We start from the raw sequence: 26,548 nt of genomic DNA, 5'->3' as shown, positions 1-26,548 counted from the left end.
TTTGGGACAGGTACCCTCCTATCGTGTGTGTGTGTGCGCACAACACTATGGGTCCTGAGCATATCTAGGCATGAATGTAGCAAGAACAAACAAATCAATAAAAATAATTACTACAACACAAGGTATTTCAACCCCTTTACAAATATTAGTTCCACACTTTTTCTGGGAGCGACAGAGGTAGAATAAGACTTTCATCATAGTCTAATGGGGGAAACTGAGGCACAGAGTAGTTCAATGGCTCAATCTAAATGAAACAAGACAGAGATTTACTTTAGAACACACCAATATAACAAGCAATTTTGTAGAGGAAAAAGCAATGTGGCACTGCTATTGTTCACCCGGAAAAATATCAGCAAGCAGTTCACCATGACTATGAGGCTATTTTTCTTCTTTTCAGAAGTTCTTTTTCAGAAGACGGTACGCAAATTGCTAACCTTTTTCCACATTTTTTTGGAAGAGGCTTTTCCGACATTTGGCCCGTCTACATGGGGCCAAATGTGGGAAAAAAACCTTCTCTTCCGGAAGAGCCCTTCTCTCATATAAAATGAGGAACACAGGGCTTCCGAAAGAGCACGCCTGCTTTTTCAGAAACTGATCCAAAAAAGCGAACATGTTCCCTGGACGCGGCAGAGTTTTTCTGGGATACTTTTGGTATCCCGGAAAAACCTCTGCAGTGTAAACATAGCCTAAGCATGAGTGAATGTATCAGCATGTATGTGGCAGCTCAGCTGAGCCTATGGCTGTGACTCCACTGTTGGTTGGTGTCAAGGGCAAACTGTTCAGGAGACACTGGAAAACAATATCAATAATAGCCAAAATCATTGGGTTGGCTTTGAATGAAAGTCTTAAAGGCAGAGTCATTCTGGAATGGCAAATACATTCATGAGCATGACTTTCTAGCCAACTAGTTATGACAGAAGATCACTTGGGTGAAATTACTTTTCAACCTGGGACCAAAAATAGAATGCGGAAAGGAAGTGTCGCTACAGATGCTGTCAGACTGAGGGCTGCAGCTCCTCAGAGACAACAGTAGTTGTCACCCGTGAAGAAATGCTGGCTCTGATTGGGAAGACAAATGATGCGGTTACCTAGCTCAGGACAGTACTGCTGACAGAAAATAAATGTCTCTACCCGATTTTTTTTTTTTTAATTACCATTTTCACGAAGAGACTTTGGTATCAAGAGGGCATATTTTAAGAATAGAGATCAGACTTTTTAAGCAACAGCAGCATGAAGGGCTATCCTGGAACTATGCTACGGGCCATATTTGCAACTGGTAATTTATGTGAAGCGGCCCAGTCTATACCAGCTGAGCATCTGGCCCATAATATTCAAGCAATTCATAGTTTCCTTGCCAATGTTGTGTTGTATGTGTCACATGCAATTGACTTTAAAAGCTGATGGTTTTACTTGAGAAAATCACATTTTCTCATACCTAGATTTCAACAAATCGTTTCACTGGATTCCTGAGTTATTTCACACCAATTTTTTGCTAGTGATCTTGTTAACTTTCAAAAACTAACCAGGGCTGGCCCTTACATGGGAGGCTTTCAAAGAATCCCCAAATACTTCAAAGGCATAGGGTTGTTATTTCAGAGCTAGACAAGCAATACACTTTTCAGTGCACTGGTAATTAAAGACAGTTCAGACTGACCGAAAATGAAATTTTTCAAAACTTTTGGCAACTTGAAAAAGTTGGAACACTTTTAGTGGGGTCAAGTGAGTAATTTTGTTTGCCCAGACTTAAATTTGTTTCAAACAGAAAAGGAAAGGAGGACTAAAGTCAAAGAAACAAGGGAAAAGGCAAGAACTCCTTTATAAATTTAGCCCCGTAACCACTGGGCCAAACCTGACAGGTGATACACACCCCATTCTGTCTGATATGGAGAAAAGATTCAAACTGGCAGGTCACATGAAGCAAGCCAGTACACTAGCCATGAGGCTATAGAATATAACAGGATATGGGTTACTCTCTCCTGTTGAAGCGGTTCATTTTTGCATAAATTATTCAAATGGCCATTGGATCAAGGACCTGATCTTGGGTCTCTCACATCTCCAGTGGGTACCATAGCTACCAGGTGAAGTCATTCTCCTCCTTTCCCCAGCCCAGTGATTAATCAGTGTCTGTCAGTAAAGGGACCGAAATTTGGACAAGTCCAAATTCTGGGATATCGTATTGTATCAGTCCTAAAGCAATGTCAAAAATGACACTATTAGCCGGGGGGGGGGGGGGGGGGGGAGGGGAAGGAGAGGGGAGAAAAGCAATGTTCTTTAGGTCTGATATTTGATTTAAAAAAATCAGCATGCAGGGATGGGGAAGGAGAAACCTTCTGAAAAATTGAACTACTATACTTCCCCAATGGCACACACAAATCTTTTGTAACTCAGGCTGAAATATATTAGACTTTGACAATGTGTTATGCTGATTACCACCATGATTTTTCTCACCTGCCTTTCAAATATGGCATGATAATAACACTGTGTTGAGAATTCCTAAACCTAGCAAATGAATGCCTTGGTATCTTGGGAATACAAATGGAATGAGAGCTTTCTAGCCATATATGGGATTAATCTCCAGCTGCTAAAAAAGGCTTACAAAAAATCAGGTGGGTACACAGAAGTGATGCAAAGATGCTTAGAGTTGACAGACCAGTACACATGCTTTCAGAAAGAGTCAGCTGTTCCAAGAACTAGTCTTGCATCAATGAGCATAAAGAAAAATAATAATCCCTGAGGTGCTAAAGGGCATTGGTGTTAGAGGTTTTGTTTTCAGTCTCCTCTGAAAACCAAGATCCTGACCACTTATTAAAGATCCGAGGAGTTTTTTTCTGAAGGTATTGGTGTCCAAACTAGAATTTAACCAGAATGCTGATCAGGTCACAGCTCTTCTCCTACTCAAATCCCCTTCTTTACTGCCTGTCCCAAATTATACATAGCATAGATGGTCATGCTTCTTAAGAGTGACCACATATCATGTCTATTCAATAGTGAATGAAAAGACCTTCAGGCAGCGTGTTCAACTATTAGGACCCTTTGTGAAGAAAGATACGAACCCCTCACCTACCCTGTAAGGTCATAGCAAGTTAAGCCCCAGGTTGCAGTCTCTCAAGACAACCATGCAATTCGAGATGTTCTTTGGATATGAAAGGACATTTTTCAAAGGGCGTCTGAATCTGTGCCTACCACAACAGCTATTTTGTTACCAGTGCTTTTTTTCTTTATTAAAAAAAAAAAAAAAAAGTGCCAGTATTCCAGGGGAAAAGGTGCCAGTACTCCAGGGGAAAAGGTTTTGAGCTCTGACTGGAGGTGCCAGTACTGCGTACCGGGCAGTACCATTACATAAAATGCAGCGTTTGTTACAAATGGTGTAGTTTGCCCGCTAGCCATAGGACTAGAACACACAACTGCTTAAACTTCTATCTGTAGGCTTTGCATATTTTGAGACTGTGTTGAGGCTGTTTGAAAACGTGACTCTTAATGTCAAAGATTTGTCCTAAATGGTCAGAGCTGCATTCTCATTGATAATATAACAATTTACACCAACTGAAAATCTATCCCACATTATATCTGATCTAGAGCCACATATTTTTCCATATATGCAATAATGAACAAATACAATTTGATTTGTGCTTGGCAATTAATTTCTAAAATTTCAGAAACTTACAAAAGAATTCTATTACATGTTGCTATAGTCTTGCATTGCTATTCTAAATTCCCCTCCCTTATTTTTCCATTATCTTCCTTTTAATCTAGACTCTTTGGGCCAGTTTTTACTGTGCAATGTCTCCCTGTTCCATGCACTTCAGTGGAGTTATGCCCAGTAATACAAGCAAAAAAAAAAAAAAAAGTATCCATACAAGTTATTGGTTTTACTAATTAATTCAAAATCCTAATGAATCATAGTTGAATGACAAAATGCTACAAAGGTAATTTGCTCTTTCCTTGCTGTTTTATAACATCCATTTCCTTCTATGATACAATTCGAGAACAGTATTACTATAGTGTGGGGAAGAAACCCACACAAATGATAATTATCAGGTACCCACTTTTCTAATTGAAATTCAGGCTGAGTGTTCACACACATAGTTGCCTCATTCAAATACAAAACCTATTAGAAAGCTAGTCCTGAGGAAACGGGACACGTATATAGTGATTTAATCAGGGGTCACCTAGAAGGAAGGAAATTGGTAACTGTGGTTTGGTCAGCTGCCCTCATTTCCTACCAGACATTCAATACCCTCAGTTCCCATTAGATGCTCAGTATCATCACCCATGAGACAACACTTCACAGTTAGCACATACAGTTAGCACCATTCTGCTGTACACATTCTAACACTTGCTGGATCATGGGTGGCTCTTTCAATATTGGGTCTAGCGCAGTCCTAGCTCTATGGTCATGGATAACATGGACAGTACTGGCAAGCATCATCCACAATGTAATGGGCCTAATACAGTAATTCAACGGTAGGATAAAGCATGAGACACCTGAGTACTGGTAACAAAAGCCTAGGTTAGAGAGATTGTGTGAGTGGTTAAGGAAATAGGATTAAAGAATACAGCAAAAGCCTGAGAGTGGGCAGCCTCAATTCTGAATGCTTTGACAGGAGAAGAGCAAAGCAAGCCAGCGTGGAGCACCAGTAAGAGACTGGCTGTGGGTGGGCCTCAGGATGCTTCCGGGCCCCTGTACACTGGTAATGTTCTGCTCCTCCACAGGAGCCCAGACTGCTCTCCCTCCTTGGCCTCCAGCTGGATGGCTAAGAGCAGAGGAACAAGGCCCTAGCACCAGTGGGCCTGAGGTACTGGGGCGCACCCCAGCTCCATCTAGACAGCTTGCGCTGCTAGGCAGTAGTCACCACAGCCCTGGGGGATCTGGCAGCCAAGCAGCCTGCTGCCCACAACACTCTCAGGCCTGAGCCTCCTGTAACTTCCCAGTCCCCTGACCTGAACCCCTCACACTTCCCCACCCTCCCACCTTGAGTCCTGCAGCCCCCATCTCCGGCCCTCAGTGCCCCGAACTCCATCCCACACTTAAATTTCTTATAGGTACCTGTCTTATCTCAACCCCCAACCTCCTGCCCTGAGGCCCCCACACGGTGGGAGGTTGCAATAGGACAGTACCTGTAAGAAATGTAAAGCTACTTCCACTCCTGGTAACAGTAATAACATTGATGCTAGAAGTGTATTTAATTAAATCAAGTTCTAACAGTGTGTTGTGTAAAAAAAAATTAGCTCTACAGGTATCTGCCACATAACTAGCTGAATTGCCATAAGCTGAATTGACATAAGTGCATAAATCCAATTTGCAAATAGCACTTCATACCACAGGCAATAAAAGGCTAATTTTTCTTGTAGAATAATTCAGCTAAGAGGCATATTGAAAATGTTACAGACATTGAAAGTGATAAATCCTAAACTGCCCATTATGACTGCCTACCCCTTCTGCATGGGATCTCTCTACAGAGAGAGGTTCAATCTACACCCAGCTCTCAAAGAATACAATCTACACTGTAACTCAGTAGAAGGGTAACTCTTGTACTCTGCAAGGACATACATGCAAAACAGCCACTTAGATCGCTTGAAACTTTTGACACAAGAATGGTCTTACATCCATAGGTGCTGGAACTGACGGTGTGGAGGTGTGCCAGCACCCCCTGACTGAAGTGGTGCCCATTATATATAGGGTTTATAGTCTGGTTCAATGGCGCGGCATGCTCCTCCCCATCACCTACAAAAATTGTTCTAGCACCCCTGCTTACATCTTTACTAATATATTTTAATGTTGCTACAAGTGAAAGACTACACAATGATTTGTAATTTATCAGTCTTCTGAGGTAACTGTATTTAAAACGTATCAATGCACCATATGTAAAGAATTACCTTGAACTACAGGATTTTATAGATGAGGTAATTAAGTCAGTATTACAATACACTGATTTTCACCAAAAATGTTAAGATGGATACTTCTCACATCAATTCCCCTATTACTGAGAAAAAAGGAGAAAACAAAATAATCTTACACCCTCAATATCCCACCCCCATTACCATTCCCCGTCTGGCTCCTTCTTCCAGAAAGTCATCTGTAAAGGATTACATCAGCACAGCATTGCAAAGACTGGTAACAGTTACTACAAGTGAATTTTAATAGCAAGAGAGAGACTTCCAGGGCAAGACACTCAGATGGACTATAACAATATTCAGGGTTTCTCTCTGCTCTGTGGATGTACCCTCACCTACCAGTGATGCTATTAAGACTGTATGGACCTGTCATTAAGAAATTCCAATCATTCAAAATTGTCATTTGGCCCAATAACTGTAATAGAATCACTAAATATTATCATATGATGACTGATCTTTCACAAAAAGAGTCTAAAGACTCTTGCACAGTCAGCTAGGGAAGTTTTATCTAATCTTACACACACACACACACACACACACACACACACACTTGAACTTCATAGGATTGCTATCATGTTTATTTAACTATACAAATTGCTTTGAGCTTCTAGGGTGAGATGGGCTACAACAGTTCAAAATATTATTCATTGATAGTCTTAGTAAAAAAAAATTCTAAGGTATTTTAAAATATTCTGCTAGTAAAATTAGCACTTTCCTGGGTTTTATAGCACTTACTGGAATAATTTCTGAGTTATACCAGCCACCCACAAATCCTATGATGCTCCCAAAGGAGAAACCAAGAAGTGGAGTACAGTTACTGACCAGAACATCACAAACTTAGTAAGCAAAATGGAATTTCTGTCCCATGGGAAATTGCAACATTTTGAAATCTGAATTTTGTTCCAAATTGCAATGAAAAGAAAAAAGAAAAGGAAAAAAGTTAGAATTTTTGCAAAACATTTTATTTTCCACTATTGCTTCAACTTTTATGTGCATTTTTAAACTATGGTGTGCTACGGTAACATAATAGCTGAAATTATAGCATTGAAAACTATATTTGATTTTGATGTTCTAAAACAAAAAGTTTCACATATCCTGTTGAAATCTTTGACAAAAAAATACAATACACACTTTGGTTTTTTTCAGCATTTTCCAACAGAAAATTGCTCTGTTAGCAATGTTTTCAGATTTGTTGAGCAGCAACGTAAAAGTTTCAAATCATGGGGATATGCCTTTAACTGGTTTAAGGTGACAACTCCGCTTACTTCAGATAAGGATGTATTCCTGTCCTCCTAGCCATACATCCAATATGCATTTACTGACAAAAAGTTAGAATATTTCAGCCACTTTTTCCCCATCATGAAATATTGATTTAAAACTGAAAATAAAATGTGTAATCAAAATGAGGCAGATGCTTAGGGTAGGATTTTCCATTTTCTCTTCCCTTGAGTTATTCCATTTTTTACAAAAAACTAATGACTTTATGCATTACTTAAGTATGCGCAACATTTATCAGTAACATTTTCATTATTTGAATTGCATTCTAATCCATAAAAAAATACAGATGGTTCTTAAAAGCAGCATCTTTGCTACAGTGCTCCCTATCCATCTTCATCATGTGCTCTGCAAACACTTAACAGCATTATTCTCTCTGTGCCAGCTTTATAGAGCTGGATAGCTTTCTAGTGCAATGCTGAACATTTTAAGTATAAGCTGTCACTTTATTAACAGCAGGGCTATTGTGTATTTGATTTTTTCCTAACACTTACATGTCATTATCACTAGTGGTAAGTGTATCTAAAAGCTATTCGTGACTTTTATAGGTCAGTTCATACAAGGCATTCATTAGAGTCTATGAATATGTAGTGGAAACCCAATGGTTGGCTGGAGCGAACACTGAATTATTATTAAATCTCATTATAAGCCTTGAAATACAGTGGCTAAATGGACTGAGACAGCAAGAGAAGGAAAACTCTGCTCACTGCTATGGCTCTTTCCACTGCAGGCAAAGATGGTAAAGGCAAAATGTAGAAGGAAATACCTCTCAGGTGCCTGCGGCTAGGCAGCTGCTACATAGGACTGGTGTGCAAGCTTTTAAACGAGGCTACCAAGCCCCCATGGCAATGAGCTAGGCTGACATCAGATGGAAAAACAATTTATCTTTGCCATGTTACCACAGGGGGGAACTGGAAGGGGGCATAAGAGAGCAGCATAGTTCCAGCGAGTTAGCTGCTTGGCTGGAAAAATCCACACCAGGTGCAAATGCAGCCTTCCCCAGCCGTGGTAGGCTCATGCAGACAGAATCTAGCATTTACCAGGTTGCACACAATGTGTTTTGGCTGTCACAGGTGACATATGGCTCCATGCATGTTGTCATTATAAGTTTTAGCCAGAAAACAATGTGAACTTTTCAGAAGAGCATTTGATCCATAAAAAGGTACACCAACATGAATACTGGCATGTATAAGGGCTCCTCCTTTTCCAAGCCATTAAAAGACAATCTGACAACTAATATGAGTGATCAGATCTTGTCGTACCTCAGCCAAGTTCAGAAACATTCCAGTTTTAGTCACAGGTTTCACACATCTCAAATTGCCCACACAGTGGCTTTTTAAAGATGTCTCTGAATGCTTGTATTTGTAACCTTAGCCATTTTAGAGAGGTACAGAGCCCCTTTGGCACCCACTGTGATAACATCAAACACGTCAGTTAGAAAATGCACTTACAGAAATATAAATGACATACGATGCAAACTGGGCTCTATTCCCAGCTCTGTCACTGACTCACTGTCCCTCCTTGGGCAAGTCAACATTTCTGTGCCTCACTTCTCCCTGCATGTCAAGTGAGAGATGAAGATACTCTCCCTCCTTTGGTTCTTGGATGAAAAGTCATAACCCCAAACTTGGCACTTTGGGGGTTTTAAATATGTAGCTTGCCTAGCAGGACAGTTCTACGATCCACACACTTTGGGCGCTTTAGTTCAAACACATATTGTGCTGTTTGAGGATGGATGGTGGTGCCTTGAGGCCTCAGAACACTGCAGCCTAGTGTCTGGGAGCAAAGCAGAACAAATATGAATGAAACAATTGGTACTCTGATTAACCTAACAAAACCAGAGATAAGTAATCTGATAAATGGATGCTGAAAACATACACATCTTATTTTGTGTGTGCGCAGATAGATCAGCATACATTGTATATATTATCTAGTGACTGCTGATCAATCTGAACAACCTGCTAAATGGCAGCTGCTTTATTAAAGATGAGATAGGAACTGGCATTGGAGAATCCTTTATTTATAGGATCTGTTTTCTTTACCCACAAACTCTCTTGCTCTCCAAACAATTCCTTTCTCTTCCACAACACTCCTTTAGCTCTTTATTCTTTTCATTTCCCCCCCCCCCTCTCTCAAAACAGCACTAGCTATGAAACATCAGCTTAGTAAGTGGTGAAAATGATTGAAAACTAGGGAGAGATTGAAGACCCTCTTCATTAGGTCCTATTTAGTATGAACCTATGATAGATTGAGTCCAGTCCAGATCTCCAGATGCAGCCTGTCAAGTATGGGTTCTCTTGGCCAGGCCTCAGGCATATAGCCCAGATCTACCTCTGCAACCTCACCACCTCACATGGATAGCAACAAGGCTTATATACCAATAAAATGGAGCTTGTCAGAGTCCAGCACTCAATACCGTATATGGGCATCACACTGCACCCAGACCACACCCCTACCACTCCCAGAGCACAAACAATACCAAATATGGTAATAGGCAATAACATAAAAACCCAAGCCCTAAGCTGGGGAGGACTCCCTAATATTGGAAGACAGACTCTGAGTCTGGCTTAGGACTGATCACCCAAAGGCTGCCTCCCACCCACCAAATCTGAATCTAAAAAGGGGTATACAAGGAGAATGCTCCGATTCCTTTTATGTCTTTGTGCAGTTGTCTTTGCTGAGTTCTGAGTATTTAATTTACCCTCACTGTTTAAGTGGTTTAAAAGAGACAGGTTAGAAAATATATTGCTCAGTTGTAACTTTTACCTTTGCTATTGTCAGTGTGTTTAAAGAAAGTTTTTGAAATGTGTGTATATATTTGATTTAGCTATAATTTAGTAGAGTTTTAAAATTGTTGTGGTTCAATTGTTTTGTGGCAAATATTGGGTAATTGCTCATTTTAAGTTGTTCAGTTTAATAAATCATTCCTTCTTTGATAAAACTTGTTGTCTTGCCATCATTCGGTATTTTCACTGGGTATTTGGCCTTAAGCCTTTGGGACTCCTGCCATTTTACCGAACGGAGAACCAACACAGCCAAGTGTGGGGGATAAAAAGATCTTAATTTGACACCAACAATCAAATCACTGGTACATTGCTTATCATATCAGCAAAACAGCCAAATTGCTATTAGCTGTTAAAGGGAAAAAAAGGATTCTACACCCACTAGATACAAAAGACACAAGGTAACTAGAGGTGTCCCCTAAGGGTCCATACTGGGACCAATCCTGTTCAACCTATTTATAAATGATCTGGAGAACGGGGTAAACAGTGAGGTGGCAAAATTTGCAGACGATACTAAACTGCTCAAGATAGTTAAGATCAAAGCAGACTGCAAAGAGCTTCCAGGATCTCACCAAAATAAGTGACTAGGCAACAAAATGGCAAATGAAATTTAATATTGATAAATGTGCATTGATTTACATTGGAAAAAAATAATCCCAACTATACATACAGTATGATGAGGGCTAATTTAATTACAACTACTAAAGAGAGAGAGATCTTGGAGTCATTGTGGATAGTTCTCTGAAAACATCTACTGGATGTGCAGCAGCAGTAAAAAAAAAAAAAGCAAATAGAATGTTAGGAAGCTATACTATATAAAGGAGAATGTTTGTAAGTGTGCGCGCTAATAGCTTGGACACTATAAAAGCTACCGCAACCAAACTTTGCATGGGATAACCTTTCACCCAGGAGAAGGTTTTAAGGTACTGTGGGAGGGAAGAGATGAGAGACCAATGCCTCTCCCGGAGGCTGCATGGAGCTTGGCAGTGTGGGGAGAAGTGGCTTCCCGGGGGAAGCAGCGGGGACAGTCACTCACTGAGGCCAGCGAAGAGACAAGGAAGCGGAGGACGGGCTTGGGAGCCAGTGGCAGATGCCCGGCACCCTTCCCCCTCCCTCCTCTCAGGCTCCTCACCTCACTTATATCAACTTTCCCGAGCAACGCCAGGTAACTCCAGCTAGTTATTTAAAATGGAATCGAGAATAAGACAGAGAACATCATATTGCTTCTATATAAAACCATGGTACACCGACATCTTGAATACAGCGTCCAGACGTGGTCGCCTCTTCTCAGAAAAAGATATATTGGAATTGGAGAAGGTTCAGAGAAGGGCAACAAATATGACTAGGGGTTTGGAACAGGTCCCATATGAAGAGAGATTAAAAAGACTGGGACTTTCCATCTTAGAAAAGAGGAGACTGAGGGGGGACATGATAGAGATCTATAAAATCGTGACTGGTGTGGAAAAAGTGAATAAGGAAAAAAGTTATTTACTTGTTCCCATAACATAAGAACTACAGGTTGGACCTCTTTGGCCCAGCACTCTCAGGACCTGACCAGTCCCAAACAAGGGAATTTGCCAGACCAGAGGAGGTCCCCTACTACCAACTCCCCAGACCACCTTACCTCCCCACTGCCAGCCCCAGCCACCCCTCATGCTGGGCAGCCATCCTGCTGCAGCCCTCACAGCCCGGACTGCCTCTGCCTCACTACCAGCCCCACCAGGTCTCCAGTCCTGGCCCCGCTACTGGGGCTGCCACAGCTGCTGTTGTACTCCCGGACTCGGGTGCCAGTCCCAGTGCCGCTGAGCTCCAAACCACCAGCCTTCTTGCCACTGGGGCTATGTCTAGACTGCGGACTTTTTCTGGGATCCTGGAGGTCAGGATGTGCTCTTTCAGAAGCCCTGTCTTCCTCGATTCATGAGGAAAAAGGGTTCTTCTGAAAGGAGGCGGTTTTTCTGAAATTTGGCCCAACGTTCATGGACCACATTTTGGAAAAGCCTCTTCCAAAAAAAAAAACACAAACACAATTGGAAAAAGGTACGCAAATTGCAGAGCGCAATTCACGTACCTTTTTCCGAACTTGCCCCGCAGTCTAGACGTAGCCTAGGGCTCGCAGCCAGGACTGCCTGGTCCAGGAACACCTATGTTCGTGCCGGAACACGGATTAGAGAGTCCCGGTTTTGGGAGGTCCAACCTATTGGGGTCACCAAATGAAATTAATGGGTAGCAGGTTTAAAACACACAAAAGGAAGTTTTTCTTCACACAGTGCACAGTCGAAGAACTCCTTGCCAGAGGAGGTTGCGAAGACCAGGACTTTAACAGGGTTCAATAAATTCATGGAGGTTAGGTCCATCAATGGCTATTAGCCAGGATGGGTAGGAATGTTGTCCCTAGCCTCTGTCAGAGGCTGGAAATGGATGACAGGAGAAGGATCACTTGATGATTCGCTGTTGTGTTCACTCCCTCTGGGGCACCTAGCACTGGCCACTGTCAGCACACAGGATACTGGGCTGGATGGACTTTTGGTCTGACCCAGTATGGCTGTTCTTATGACAGAAACAGATATTCAATTTTACAATATTGCTAAAAGGGAAAGTAAGCCGAAAGGTAGGGTTGGGAGGGAGACAATTCTAAAGGATAGTCAGTGCTTCTAGTGATTTTTATGCATAAAAAATATTTCAGCAAAATCCCAAGAATTCCAGACTAGGGATAAATTTAATTGTTAAACTTATTAGTAGAGGTGCATTAGTGTTTTCCCTTCCCAATTTTGATACAGTGAGAATTTTAGTAACAGAACAAACTAGTCTCAGAGGAGTAGCCATGTTAGTCTGTAACTTTAAGAACAATAAGAAGTTCTGTGGCACCTTAGAGACGAACAAATTATATACAAGTATCATGCACCTTTGTGGGTAAGACCCACTTCACAAACTAGGTATCTTGATGGAGAGAACCAGATTGTATCTGCCCTCCTTTTCTTCAGTTGGATACACACCATACAACATTGAATATGTTGCAAACAATTTTTTTTTAATCTTCTTGTTAATCATGAAGAAGTCTTTCCACAAAGAACTGTGCCATTAAGCTGTACATTAGTCTATCAAGAAGAGCATAGAGCAAGCCCAAGTCAATAGGAATCTGGTATAGGAGGATATACCACCACTGACTTCAAGTGAATTTCACTTGCTTACACCAGCTCTGAATTTGGGGTTTTGTCCTTGGAGCCCCAAAGGACAGAGTGTTCTACAGTTTGCTTGTTTGTGAAAAGTAACACAGGGCTAACTCTGTAAAAGTATTTAAGAGTGTGTCTACACTACACCCCCTCCTGTTAGGAGAGGGATGTAAATTAGATGTTTCAAAAGTGCAAATGAAGCAGGGACTTAAATATCCCACACTTCATTTGCATAATTACATCATGGCACTGTTTCGAACAAGCACCATTTCGAAACTGAAATCGCAGTTTAGATGCGTTTTTTTCGACAATGGGGCAATTTTTCGAAAGATCCTGTACTATTTCAAAAAGTGAGGAGTACAGGATCTTTTGTTTAAAAAAAAAAAAAGCATCTAAACTACAGTTTCAGTTTTGAAACAGCGCCATGACATGATTATGCAAATGAAGCACGGGATATTTAAATTCCTGCTTCATTTGCACTTTTAAAACATCTAATTTACATCCCTCTGCTGACAGAGGGGTGTAGTTTAGATGTAGCCTAAGAGTCTAAGTCCTATTGAAACCAAAGTTCCGAATATGATTTTCAAAAGCTTCTATCAGCATCCTCAGATGCCTATATACCTTTAAAAATCTGACCCAAATTCCATTGGAATGTCTAAACTGGAAAAGCTTGTGCTTATCCTGCCCCACAGTCTCCAATTCAGATGGGTTCAAAGCACATGAGTAGCCCCATTGGCTTCAACCAGGAAACATAGATGCTTAAAGGTAGGTATCAACTCGGATGGGACATGGCCTTTAATGACAGAGGCAGCATGCTGTTATGTGGGAACTGCAGAGTCTGGGGGCCCAGGAGAGCTGAAAATTGCAATGAGATAGTTATTCAATAAGTTTAGCCTCTTTTCCTGTTATTGTAAAACAGTCAGACTTTTGCAAATACATGCAAAGCTTTTGAAACCTAGCACAACTTTCAGCTTATGGATGGGTTCATGAACTATTCACAATAATGCTTGTATGGAGTCATCTCGATGCATCATTCACAATCTGTGCTGGTCTCCTCATCTAAGCCACGAGGCATTATTTCTGATCCCAAGTCCACTTAGTGCTTTCAGAATGGCTTAGCAAGCACTTCAGGTGCATATACACACATCAAAATAATTATTGACACAAATATTTGCCTGTCTGCAAAAATATTTTCACAAGTGAAAGCCACACTTACTCCTCCTTCAAAGGCTACGTCTACACTGGCCCCTCCTCCGGAAGAGGCATGCAAAGCAGGTAAGTCAGAATAGGGAAATCCACGGGGGATTTAAATATCCCCCGCGGGATTTAAATAAACCTGTCCAACGCTTTTTTTCCGGCTTGGGGAAAAGCCGGAAAAAAGCGTCTAGACTGGTGCGATCCTCCGGAATAAAGCCCTTTTCCAGAGGATCTCTTATTCCTACTTTCAGGTCTAGACGCTTTTTTCCAGCTTTTCCCCAAGCCGGAAAAAAAGCGGCGGACATGTTTATTTAAATCCCGCGGGGGATATTTAAATCCCCCACGGATTTCCCTATTCTGACTTACCTGCTTTGCATGACTTTTCCGGAGAAGGGGCCAGTCTAGACGTAGCCAAAGCGTCTTACAAACACAATTTCCCCAGAACACATTCACAAAAAGTGAATAGATGTTGAGGCAAAATAAGAAAGTTGTAAATAAATGGGACTCAATACATTTTTTGTAATATTTGCCCAGTTCTAGTGGCAAGATCCATTCTCTGTCGATCAACAGAATAGCATTGAACTAGAACAGCGCACAGGATGAATGATCAATCCCAGAAGTGGGGAATGGAAATGCCTCTAGCAAATCTCTCTGTGACCCATAAAAGACATCAGCCCCCTTTATTTAGAGAAGAATGCATTACTCTGCCTGTGTCATTAGGAAAAAGCCAAGGAAAATTTAAGTCACAGCAAAAAGTGTTTTCAAATCCAATAGCTCATTGCATCTTGAGGTCTCTTGGAAGAAGAAGAAATTGTTACAACTATTAACACTATTTATAACTATGACAAGCATTTTAGGTGTTAACACACAAGACAACTGGATGATCAGAAAGAAAATGGACCGAGAGAAGTGCACTGAAATAAATTCTTTACTAATTGCTTTTCTCTCTTGTATTTGGTGGATTTGTTTGATTTTACATCTAAGAAATTAGTGTGATTAGACTCTCTACTGATCCTAAATTTTCCCATCTCAGCTACCTGTCCAAAAATTTCCCTTGTTTTCGAACATTTCATTCATTCAACGTTTTAACAAATTATAATAGATTAAATTGCACTGTGCTCCATGAACACAGAAAAAAATGCTTTGAAGATTAAATTCTGTTTGCACTCCATCAAACTGCATTCTAGACATTTGGGATAGATCTCAGAAATTCAATTCACAAAGTGCCACTTTTTTAGTTCTCTTTCAAAAGCAGTCAGCCAGTCCCAATTCGATTCCTAGTGAAAAAATTATAGACATACAAAGCCCACGTTTAGGATGCTAGTCCAGTACTTAGAACACCCAAGTTCAATTTTCTTCTGCAATACAGACTTCCTGTGTTGCCATGGGCAGATCACAAAGCCCTTGTGCACATGAACAGCGAGCCTGTGGCCTGCTGCAGTCCAACTGTGTGTGTGGTCTCTGCAGAGGCACATTAGCACCGTGGTCCCCAACCTGGTGCCCGCGGGCACCATGGCGCCCGCCGGGCCCTTTACATGCGCCCGCGGAGCAATCTGGGCTGGCCCCGCCCCCAGGCGTGTGGCAGGTGCCAGCCCCGCCATGGCCGGCCCCGGCCCCGGGTGCTCCGCGTGTGCTGGTGCCGACTCTGACTCCCGCCACTGGGTGTGCCGCGCGTGCCCTTGCCAGCCCCAGCGCTGGCCTTGGCCCCGCCCCGGGGGCGCCACATGTGCCCTTGCCGGCCCCAGCCCCGGGGGCGCCGCGCGGAACCTGGGCAGCCGGTGCCGACCTCGGGCGTGCGGCGCATGCTTGGCCCCGTCCCCAGTCACGTGGCCTGTGAGCGGCCCCGGCCCCGTACGCGCAGCGCGTGAGTGGCCCCGCCCCCAGGCGCCCGGCAGCCCCAAAACGTTGGGGACCACTGCATTAGCACTTCTTTAAACTGCGTTACTCCATGTGGACAGTTAGACCATAGCAGATTCACTCCTTAGCTTGCCATGAACTAATTACTCGTGTGGGCAAGCCCTTAATCGCTCAGTGTCTCAGTTTCCCATGGGTAAAATGGGGATAACCACATATACATGCCTTGGGTGGATAAATACAGTAAAAACTGAGGTATTCAGATGTTACAAGTGCGTGTCACAGAAGTACACACGAGATCATAAGTCACCACAATGACCATCTTTGTTGGCATGCCCAGCACTGAAACATGCCACAGTACCACCTACCTTTTCTGGCTTTTGCTGGCAACTGCCTCCGTTTCCTCCTCCTCAACCTCTCCCCCTCCCTAATAGCTACAATATAGGCTTTTATGGGACAAGCCACATCACTCCATGGGGTCTGGATTTATTAACGAAGTTCCAAAGGAAACTAGAACTCCTATCCAGCCTTCCTAGTGGCTCAGTCTTTCATTCAGGGCTCTTAGCCAATCCCTGCTTAGTCTTTCCTCTCTTTCCAGCCTTCAGAGCTAGCTCCTGCTCCCTCCAGGCATGCAATCCCCAGGCCCTCTGCCTAGGAGCCAGGGAAAGCCCCCCCCCCCCTGTGTACAGAAGCTCATTCAGCTCTCCTGCTCCTTCTGGTCTTTGTTCTCTCTACCAAGCATCAACTTCTAGATCTTCTGTTTCAGCTACACCCCAGAAGGATTGACTTGAGCCACTTGACCTTCCTGCTCTGTAATAATCTTTGTTTTCTCCTTGGGGAGGTGAGCCAAGTGGGACACACCTCCCTTGAAATAGACAGTCCTCACCCCATATGGACACCAAAGAATGAATGGGTATGGAAACAAACCAATTCTCACCCCCTTAAAAATATTTATGGTGCATTAAGCAGAAGTCTGCATTGCCACTACCCCTGCTAAATTTGCCCTTTTGCAAAGATTCCAGTCTTCAGTATAGTTATTGCAGTAGGACACAAATAGGGACCAGCTAAGAGCAGCCCTAGACAGCTTAGTACAAGGGGGGGGAGGGGGATCTGAACAGCAGGCAGTCTAAAAAGACAAGCAAAATGGTGGGAGAAAGAATGTAACAACATCCCCATTGTACAGATGACCAAGTGAAACACAAAGACCGGGGATTTGCCCAAATTCCTCCAGACAATCTGTAACACAGCTGGGAACTGAATCAAGATCACAAGACCTCTTAGTCGGACATCTTCCACTAGCACTTCACCTACCCCCAAACAAATACATAAAAATTAAAGGAAAGCAGCTGCTAAGCTGCTGATTTAAAAAAATCCACCATGACACTCCGTCGTGAGCGAGCCAGTGAGGGAAGGCTGAGCATGAGCAGAATCACGATGGACAGAGAGAACGGCTGTATCCATCTTGATGCTTCAATAGCCCTTGAGGAACTTGGAAGGGGAAGGGTAGGGAAGAAGGGAGCGTTTTCTTCCCAATTAATGACTCTCTCAAAACCATTAACTTTACCCAGTAGCCAACATGCCTAAAGGAACTGGAAGCGGGCACCTGGGTCAGACCAGCAAGGAAAGATTTAGCTTCCACTATTACACAAAAGAATCCATCTGATGTAACTGGACCACTGGTTTTCAAACTTTTTTTGCCCCTCACAACCCAATTAAAAAAAATTGCTGATGCCCGTGACCCAACATAATTACACCTTTCGACAGGAGTGAAGGCTATGTGGTGGGGGCAACATGGGGTTGGTGTGTGGGGAAGGAGAAGGCTCTATCTGGGGGTATGTCTAGACTACATGGCTCCGTCGACGGAGCCATGTCGATGAGGTTTCTAGACATAGGGAAATGAAGCAGCGATTTAAATAATTGCCACTTCATTTACATCAAAATGGCTGCCACGCTGTGCCGATCAGCTGTTTGGCAGCACAGCGTGGTAGTCTGGATGCTCCGCAGTCCACAAGGGAAGCCCTTGTTGACCGTCCCGGTAAGCCTCATTCCATGGCGCTGTGCCGCCAAACAGCTGATCGGCACAGCACGGCAGCCATTTTGATGTAAATGAAGTGGCAATTTTAAATCGCCGCTTCATTTCCCTTTTTCGAGTACACTAATCTACGTGGCTCCGTTGATGGAGCCATGTAGTTTAGACGTACCATGGGTGTGCAGGCTCTAAGGTGCGCTAGAATAAGGATTTTGGAGTATAATAAGGGGTTCCAGGCTGGGGGCAGGGCAGAGGGGTTCAAAGTGTGAGAGGAAGCTCTGGGCTGGTGTGGGGATGGGTTTCAGGGTGAATGCAGGCCTTGGGGGTGCAGGCTCTGGGGTGGGACAGATAGGAGGTGTTTGAAGTGCAGGAGACGACTCTGGGTTTGGAGAGGCTCAGAGCTGGGGCAGGGGATTGGCGCTCAGAGTTTGGGCATGGACTTTCCTCTGCCAGCTCCCAGTTAGCAGTGTACCAGGCCCTGAAAGTGGCCAGCAACAGGTCTCGTTGATGGGCAGAGGTGCACAAGTGGCTCTGAGCACTGCTTTTGCCCACAGGCACTGGTCCCCAGAGCACATGTCCTGGGTGCAGACAGCCTGTGACGGCATGTTGAGGAGCCCCGCCAGCCAGTAGAAGAGAGAGGGTTTATTGCTTCACCAGGCTACAGCACAGCATAGACGTGATGTGGTTATAGGAGTCAGGGCCAGGCAGCCTTAGACCCAGTGGGGTAGGGGTCCACAGGCCCCTGACCTCTCAGTACTCAGCTTAGTCTCTTCTCTTCATGTCATCCCAGACAAAAACCTAGCCAGCTCCCAGGCCCTGCCCCTCAGCCAGGTGGTCATCAGCACCTCCCATCCTTTGTCTCTCCCCCAGGAAGAGCCTTGTCATCTGCTCAGGCTGGGACTAGGTGTCTGGGCCAATACACGTGTGGGTGAGTCAGTGGGAATCTCACATCGCCGCATAGGGGAAACCCCGGGTTACAGAGCAGACAGCACCCCCACTATGTCACACAACCCCATCCAGATGTATCTAGGAGCTAGTTGCTTCTGAGGCACAGCGGGGCTTGCAGTGTCAGGACAGGCAGGCAGCCTGCTATAACACCCCTGCTTGTCACCTGGTCACCCTACAGCAAGGAGACCAAGTGCCTGACATTCTGCAAGCCAGCACTGGGTTGTGAACCTTAGTTTGAAAATTACTGATCTAGCAGCAGCATTCAAAGTGCGATAAAGCCACATTTGCAAAGGACACTAGAACTAGAGTGGAAAGAAAAAAAAAGTGTATGGAATAATGGTTCTCTAGATCTGAGTGGGGGCTGTTTCCTTGCACTATATAGAAATAGGAAGTATTCAGCTTGGATGTTCTATGCCATACAGATGATGTGACTAGATGTGAAAGTGAACAGAGCATATAACAAATAGGGAGCCTGGCCTAATTAGATTGGTAATGAGTAATTGATCTGTACAAAAAGAGGACTTTATTCAGAAGGGACATTGAATTTGAATTTTTAACTCAGCGTATTATGAGAGACTGACAGGGCCTGTGAACAGGATCTGATAGAAGCTACAAGAAAAATGCAAAGTGTTCAAACAGGTATTTCAGGGCATTGTGTCTGCCATCTGCTTTTCTACTGCTAACTGTGTGATGAACACAGTCAGGAGTAGAAAACTGCCAATCTGGAGGAACAAAGAAATGCAAAAATTAATCAATGTTAATAAAAAAAGCTCTTGGAGAGGAACAAAATGACAGGGTAGCTTGTAGTAGGTGGATAGGAACATTTACAGAGAAGTGAAGGTGAATGCAATACAGATAGAGGTAAAGCAAAGAACAAAACAAAGACTCCATTGCGCACAATGAAGGATAATAAGATGTTATTTCCAGGCATATAAAATGAAAGAGGTCAACTGAGAAAGTCAGCAAGGGCTCAGAGATAAAGGCAATTCAGTGACAGCAGAGGCAGAGATAACAGAAAATGTAAATAAATTTGCTTCAGTGGTCATATGGGAGGGGGGAATTGGTGCTGCGAAACAGAAGAACTTTTTTAGGAAAGGCTGGAAGGAAGAAGCTAAACCAGAACTGATAATAAAGTCAGAATTACTGAAGACATCAGGGTTATTCAAACTTCAGCCTAAATTCTTATAGGCTACAGTTATATTTATATAACTGGTATTTATATTTGGGAGAAAAACCTAAGAATTACAAAAAATATATATCCTAAAGTAATAAAGAACAGACAGACATATCCAGGGGCCCTTCCGGAAATGCAGATCTGAAAGGCTGACTCCATCAGAAAGGAAAATATTGAAGAGAGATTAGATATACCTGATTGGAACAGTTTGAATAAAGTTATGTGCCACGAATTTATCAAACCAGAAATTGTATCCACTTTGTTATGGCATGAAGCAACAATACAGAAAGGTAACCAAGAGAATTTGAGCTGTGGGGCTTAATATGTAGGGCACTGACCCAGGAAATCTGGGTTCTCTTCCCAGCTTGGCCACGGACCATCACTGGGACCTAAAAACCAGTCACTTTACCTTGCCGAGACTCCCGCTTCCCTCTGAACCATTCACTTAAGTTTTGTCTATTGAGACTCTAATCTCCTTGGGACAGGAAGTGTCACTGTCACCAAGATGTGGGGAGTCTCCAGGCTCTGCCAGCTCCACAGCCAGACGTGACTCTCAGCCAGCAGGTAGAAACAGAAGGTTTATTGGTTCACAGGGACACAGACTTGCTAGCACTGGAACCAGAAGCAGTCAGTATAATCCACCTTGGAGGCAGAGGGAGGGTGCCCAGAGCTAGGACCCTGGGCTCTGTCTCTGTATCCTAAGACAGGGGAGATTAACTCTCACACTCAGCAACCAGTCCCAGCCCTGCCTCCTCCTTTGTCCAGTTTCCTGGGCAAAAGGTATCACCTGATTGCATCCCCATCCAGGTTCATGTTACAGAAAGCCTGGGCCATTGTGCTAGGGCTAGGCAGCCTACCTCAGTAAGAATCACACCCGAAATTCCCATCACCGCCTAGGTATTGGTGCAGTACTCAGAGAAACTGAGGCGGACACACAGGGTTATCACTGGACAGTAGAAATCACATGCAACAAAACAGAGCAGATACAATCCCCACTTCAGCAGAGTCACACACAACAGAGTTCTCAATACCACCGGAATACAAACAATGACATCGCTTTTCTCGGTGTTAAAAAAGACCTCGATCAGCTATCACACAAAAATGATAAAGCGCAGAAGGTCAGCAGGAATGAAATCAGGATTTCATGGCCAATTAAATGTCCTGCGGGATTAAACTGAATGGCATTAGGGGGTAACACTTCTGTATGAAAAAAAGGTAAGAAGTGTGTGACTGTAAGCATTACTATTTCACGTATCAGAGACCAAGAGGAAAAACCCTGTAATAAGGAACCAAGGCTGTAGAGCCTACCTAAGGACATACTGTGCTGTACAGACAGTGTGATGTATTAGGCAATCAGTACTGCATAACAGAAGAGGGAAATCAAATTCAGAATAGCAGGGCAGACTAGGAGCCCTGACAGATGTTGGCTTTGTAATGTAGAGGCTAATTGCGTGTATTAACTTTTTGCTGCTGGAGGGAATGTCAGGCCTGCCTGAGTGTGTGCAATAACTAGAGCAAAGCAAATAATTTGGAGCAAGAAGTTTACTCTCAATCAATTTAAACCCTTGTTTCCAAATTTTGTAATCAGACATTACAAATTCGATTTAAATTTATTTGTTATTCAGAATTAATTTACTGATTTCTTCTTGTTCAGAAGACTGGGCATGAGCAATTCATAGAGAGTATATTAACTCTTTGGTGTATTAGGTTTGAGTGGACACAAAGATAACACAGTAGATTTGTCTTCCCTAACTAGCCAGTGGAACCGTATCACCAGTATTTACACTGGAAACATTTAAGGACTTCCATATTCACTGTCTGCAAATATATTCCAAAATTTGTTAAAAATTTGCTTCCTCTATTACCATTCCTGCCAGTAATCTTGGTCACTGGATATTCAAAGAAAGAGGAGACAAAAATGGACGTAAACATGGAAAAACAAATTCATTCTATATAATGTGATTATAAACAGGTTAGCAGCAGGGGAAATGGGGAATAAACCCAAACATTCGGTCAACATTTTATCCATTTTTTTTTATTTTGTAATAGTTACAAGTTTTGAAAACTTTAAATCAGCTCTGGGTTGCAGCATTTGTCCACCTCTGACTTTAACTTAAATACTAGAAGCCTTTGCTTTTGAAGCATAAGGGTAGTTAGATCTACTAATCAACAGTCAGATACTTTAAAAAAAAAAAATCAAGAGAAGGATCAGTGTGGGACAAAATTCACACTTTCAGAAAATACTTAGAAGTACCAAAAAAGTGCAAACTAAATATTAGAATATTTAAAGGGGGGGCAGGGGTAAGTATTGAACACAAGACTAAGTACATTTTTCTGATCTCATAAAAACAAAGTAAAATGACTAACAAATGGAGACGGCACTCTCAAATTTTGATTTGATCATAGTAGAGTATCTCTGCATCACAGACCCAGGATGTACACATCACAAGCAAAAAAAAAGGGGGGGGCTAGTTCTGCACTCCCCCGATGCAAGCACATGCCAAGCTACCTATTAGGGCTATTTTTAAAGTTAGAAAAATGCATTTTCAACTTAATAAAATGTTATGCAAAATAACCTGCTTTCTACCAAAAGCCTTAATATTTAAAACTGAAAAAAGGCAGAACATCTGAAAACTGAACATGTTTTTTATTTTAGATTAACAACTGAATCATTTAAGACAACCTCTTAAATATTTTGATTCCTAAATATTGCCTAAGGGCCTCAAGGAACTTACAGACAGGAGAATGAGCTGGATTTCATCTTCCATTACGCACTATTGTCAAGTGGCTGCCATGATGCATCACCTCTCCTCACCAAGAGAGAAGAATGTGCTGTGTCATGGGAGAGGAATCCTGACTGGGGAGCATGGCCTAAAGAGGAGAATGGGGGCATGAGGCATCCAAGCGCTCTCTCCCATTTTCTATTTTTTTCCCCCACCAGGAGACAGGAGGGGAACAAAACAAAGCTTAAAAAAATAACTCTGCAACCTGTGTCGTCTTAGTTGGAGGGAGAACTGCACTTGGGTGCACTCTGACCTACTTTAAACCTACTCCTAATCCAACTGCCTAATCACACAAACCTAAACACTCTTGCTCTACTCCCTGCTCTGCCCGTCCACAAGGCCTTGCCTCTCTTCATTTCATCCCTCCAACCCTCTGTTACTCACTCTCCCCCACCCTCATTCACTTTCACCAGGCTCAGGCACGGGGGTGGGGGCAGGAAGGGGTGAGGGCACTTGGAGAGAATTTGGGTGAATTGCAGGAGCTGGCTCCAGCTTGGGGCTGAGGTGTTCATTGTGCAGGAGGGGTGTACACTCCAGCCTGGCAGCACTTGCTTCTGGAAGCTGCCTGAGGTAACTGCTATGCCTAGCTCCTAGGCTTTCAGGTGTTTAGGTGACTGTGCATGGTGTCTCTTTCTCCCTCCCCCCCCCCAGCTCCGCTGGCCACAGTACCCATTATATGGTAGCTGCAGAGGTAGTGCTTGGAGCAGGTGCAGTGCAAAGAACCCCTTTGGCTGCCTCTGCACTAGGCGCTGGAGGTATATGCTGCTCACTTCTGGTAGCTGCCTGAAGCCAGGGCAGGTATGACACCTGCCTTAGTCCCACGCTGCTGCCTACTGGACTTTAAGCAGTCTATTCATCTCCCAGATTGCTTTCAGTAGCCAGCAGGTGCTGGATGCCAGCAGGTCTGGCAACTCTAGAGCCATGTGGTCAAGCATTTGCCCTTCAGTGTGCCCCCTCATGGCCAAGTGTGGTGTAGTGTTAGTACCTTGTTGGTTACTATGCTTGGGCTATGGGGAACCCCCACCGACAGCTGTCTGTAAGCACAGCCCAGCAGGGGGTATCCTGCCACTCTCAGGATGGTAGCAAAACTGGTTATTCAAGTTAAGGGAAGAGAAGGACAAAGGACGTGCGGGGGGGGGGGAGGGCAGGGGTTCAGTTGCTAACTGGGAAGCATGAAGTGAACAGGCTAAGCTGGGGGTTAGGGGTGATGAACCCTAATCCTAGGGGCCTGAGCCATCCTGGCCCTGCCCCTGGTAGACATATCACTTATGTGCTGTATTCTGGAAAAATCAATAAACCTCTCTCTAGTCTACTGGCTGGTGGAGACAGTTCTGGCTTCTATGGGGGTGCAGGATCAGGGAAAACCCCAACTCACTGTCACACCAAGCCCTTAATAATAGGGGCCTATCTGAGTTTCCCTTTTTGTACCAGTTCAGAAGCATAGCCCAGGTTGCTTGGAATCTGTTGCAGCTCCAGCTCTTTGGATGAGTCATTTGAATCGGTCTCCTTTCAGGGCAGTAAGGGGGCACCACGGCCACATACTAAGCATCCCATAATGGTCTCCAGTAGTTAATTACAGGGCCCAAACTTTCCTTCTCAGTTCTTCACTGGGGAATGAATAAAAGTAAACCAAAAGAGGGGCCTTAAACATGTGCCCCCCACCCCCCCCAATCTGGGCTTCAGGAGTCTGTTCCCCACTTGGACACAGGTGCTGGTAGGGGCACCTAGACACACTTTCTCTTTTGATTCCCAGCCCCGGGAGCCCTCTAATAGACAGTCAAGGACTGGGTGCTTAGGCCCCTGCTGTCCCCCTGTGCTGCTTCCTACCTGTAAGCCTTTGCAGCCATCTGCTACTCTGTAACTTTCCTTGAACCCTTCTGCCAGGAAATCAGTCTCTCTGGGGGACTTCCCAGCCTCTCCAATAGCCAGCCAGCTTTGTCTGCCTTGGAGCTTTTTATCCCAGCTGTTGCCACAGCTGAGGGAGTGATTGCCCTTGTCATTAACTTCTTAGTGTTTGCTAGTCCCTCAATCAATACCTCTAACTATTTGAACTTGCCTCAAATAGGGGAAGCAAGAGACATGAACTGGAAAAGGACCAGACCTTAAAGGAATGTAAGCAGAATTGCTTTCTACATTGATGGGTTAGGCTACAACACAAAACAGTTTACATACGTTTCAAAAGGCAGTTAGGCATATATATGGGATAGGGCAAACAGTACACAGCTGCTAACTAATACTCTAGAGATTAATGGATATTTGGTTCTTTTCTGTCATTATTAATTACTAGGATTTTAGGTCTGGCCTCAACTGGTTCAGGGACTCTGGGGGATTAGTCTAATTATTTTTCTATTCCTACTTTAGTTGCAATCAGTTTTAATAGCATAGTCTGGTATTAAAGCCTTCAGGAGAAGCCTCAGTATTAAACAAGCTAGTCCAATATTGAAATGAGGGAGTACCAGAAAGCAAATTTTAGCTAACGCCGTGTAGAATAATTAACAACCATGCAAGGATTGTATATCACCATTCTACATGCTGTCTTTGTTTAAAAGGCATTAGGTTGCACCCTTCAAGTCTTGCACATAGTTTCCTTTCTCAAAAAACAATTTACTGTCCATCCTCACAGCATGAGAATTATATATCATTGCTCCCTTTAACCTGTGACCATAATGCATTACTGTTCAACATATGACATTCATTTATAATTAGATGTTGCATTTCTGTTACACCCAGAAGTCCCAGCCAAGGTCAGGACCTTGCTTTTGCAGTACACAGACAAAAAGATAGTCCCTGCCCTGAAGAATTTACAGTCTAAATGGCCAAATATTAGGAAGACAATTTCCTATTTTACAGAAGACAAATCGGGGCACTGACCAATTCAGTGTCTAGTCTACAGCTGGGCTGAAACTTTCTACATTTTGAACAAAATCTTTCTTTGAAGATTCAGTTTCCTATTAGAGGTAACCCAGTATCACACAGGAAGAGACAGAAATTGAACCCATGTTTCCTAAATATCCATCTACGGCCTTAACTTCAAAATCCTTTTCCCTATCTGCTCTTATTCACGGAATAAGCACTGCAAGATTGGAACCAGACATTGCAATAACCTCTGCATAATGTGCTATGTAATGAGAAATAAATAATGCAGAAGAAATAACTGATCAGATTTCCCAAAAGTCATCATGTGATCCCTCTCTTGTCATCCATTGCAAGACAAACAGAGGCTAGGGACCCCGTCTGACTTTATATTTCTTTTCCTGCAATTTATATAAAATTAGACTCCCTTCAAACTTACTAATTTGCTGGTGCTCATATAACAATGTATACTATTTATTATTACATACATTTAGCTGTTGAAAGCTTACTCTTTTGATCCTTAATTCAGCAAAGAATCTTAAATCCGTTCCTATGCAGCAAAGCATTATTTAGCTGCATTATTAACC

General features: G+C 43.2%; 1 long non-coding RNA gene across 2 annotated transcripts in view; it reads right to left on the bottom strand.

The window, feature by feature from the left end:
- The window catches only part of LOC112546529 (uncharacterized), a 121,070-nt gene extending 96,009 nt beyond the window's left edge, over window positions 1-25,061 (bottom strand). For both annotated transcript variants that reach the window (XR_012896198.1, XR_012896199.1), the window contains exon 1: window positions 24,936-25,061. This is a non-coding gene — a long non-coding RNA (uncharacterized LOC112546529). The remainder of the gene's footprint in view (window positions 1-24,935) is intronic.
- Window positions 25,062-26,548: the final 1,487 nt, after the last annotated feature.

This window comes from Pelodiscus sinensis, chromosome 1 (assembly GCF_049634645.1).
Source record: "Pelodiscus sinensis isolate JC-2024 chromosome 1, ASM4963464v1, whole genome shotgun sequence".
Lineage (NCBI taxonomy): Eukaryota > Metazoa > Chordata > Testudines > Trionychidae > Pelodiscus > Pelodiscus sinensis.
The sequence above is the reverse complement of the archived record's forward strand: the minus strand, read 5'-3'. Positions and strand labels throughout refer to the sequence as shown.